Raw genomic sequence first — 1,858 nt, forward strand, 5'->3', positions numbered from 1 at the left:
TCTGATCCTTCTTACTGCTTTCTTGATTTTATTTTTGTTTTCTTGGCTCTATTAATTCCTTTCCTCAGTACCAGTTATATTTTAAGTAAAATCTCTTTCTCTTGGACATCTTATCACTTTGTCTTTTTTTCCCCCTTGAGATAATTTGTATTTTTCTTCATTTTCTCCCAATTTTGTCTAACTCTTGCCTTAGATTTCTTTGTTTTTTGTCAATTCTTGTTCTGAGTTTTTTTCTTATTCACAGTATTTTTTCATATCACCAAATGACTGTTTGAGGTTATTTAATTCAGGCTGGAGTATTGTGTTTCAGTTTTCCTGTCTCATGGTTAGTTTTTAAAACTACTCTCATTTTTTTGTTGTCTTTATGTAGTATTATGCCTGCCATTTCCTGTTCATATCGAAGTGTCTTTATTTTCCAGTTTCAGCAACTGCAAACGAAGCAGGCAGTTGGATGCTTTATCAGGCTTAAGAGTGCCCTCTACTGTTGGTAGAATGAAGTGCACTTTTTCCAAATGGAAGACACTTTTTGTGGGGTGGAGCCCAGGTTGATAGATGTTCTGATTTTGTGGTTCTCTTACAATTCTATAGTAGTCTTCGTTTTCATTGCTTGCTTCCTTCTTTCTCTTCACCATCAAGCCCTCGAGGGATACCTCCCTTTCAAGTCACCTCTTTCCTCCAGATCAGATGTCTTCCCAAGACTGCCATTTCAGGCCCCCTTTTCAGAGTCCTCAATTTCTTTCATCCACCAGTAGGTTTCAAACCTACTGTCAGCATTTCTCCACTCAAACCGGGTCTCTCCTCTTTTGGTGTTGATTTTATCTGTCTTCCATTATTGCTAGGCCTCTGCCGCTCTCTAGTCTTTTCTATACTATCTTTTCTATACTATCTTCTATACTATCTATTGCATGGCTTTGTAACTGGATTGCTGGCTTGGGATGTATACTTACCTCTTTATATGTATAAAATGATATTTAAAATATTCGTTGTCTCCAAATTATGCTGTAGCCATAGGTAGTTTTATTAACTTTTCTTTTTGTTTATTTGTTTTTAAGAAGGGTGGAGAGATTCAAATTTAGGTGGTGGCATTATTCTGTGGAAATCTGGAAGCAAACTCATTTTTTTTTCCTTAAAAAAGTTTTAAGTATGATAAAATACATATAGCTAAAGTTTGTCATCACAACCATTTTTAAGAAATCAGTGGTATTAATTACGTTCACATTGTTATGTAATCATCACCACCACTCACCTCCAGAACTCTTTTCATTTTGCAAAACTGAAACTCTGTTAAACTCTCTACCTGCAACCTATGCCTCCAGCCCCTAGAAACCACCATTCTAATTTCTATCTTTTATGAATTTAACTACTCTAGGTACTTCATATTAGCAACAAGTGGAATACAGTATTTGTCTTTTTGTGACTGGTTAGCATAATGTGCTCAAGGTTCATCCATGTGACAGAATTTCCTTTCTTTTTAAGGCCAAATAATATTCTAACTATATACTATAAGATAATATTGTATGTATATACAATATTTTGTTTATTCATTCATCTGTTTTTGGAAATGAGTTGTGTCCACCTCCTGTGAATAGTGCTGCTATGAAGATGGGTGCATAGGTATCTTGTCATGGTCCTTTCTTTCAATTATTTTGGATATATACCCAGAAATGGAATTGCTGGATCGTATGGTAATTCTATTTTTAGTTTTTGAGGAGCCTCCATACTGTTCTCCATAGCTATGTACCATTTTACATTCCCACCAAAATGCACAAGGATTCCAATGTCTCCACAGCCTTGCCAACACTTGTTATTTTCATTTTTTTTATAGTAGTCATCTTAGTGAGTGTGAGGTGATTCCTCT

Source organism: Pteropus vampyrus, unplaced genomic scaffold (genome assembly GCF_000151845.1).
Source record: "Pteropus vampyrus isolate Shadow unplaced genomic scaffold, Pvam_2.0 Scaffold470, whole genome shotgun sequence".
In the NCBI taxonomy this organism is placed as follows: Eukaryota; Metazoa; Chordata; class Mammalia; order Chiroptera; family Pteropodidae; genus Pteropus; species Pteropus vampyrus.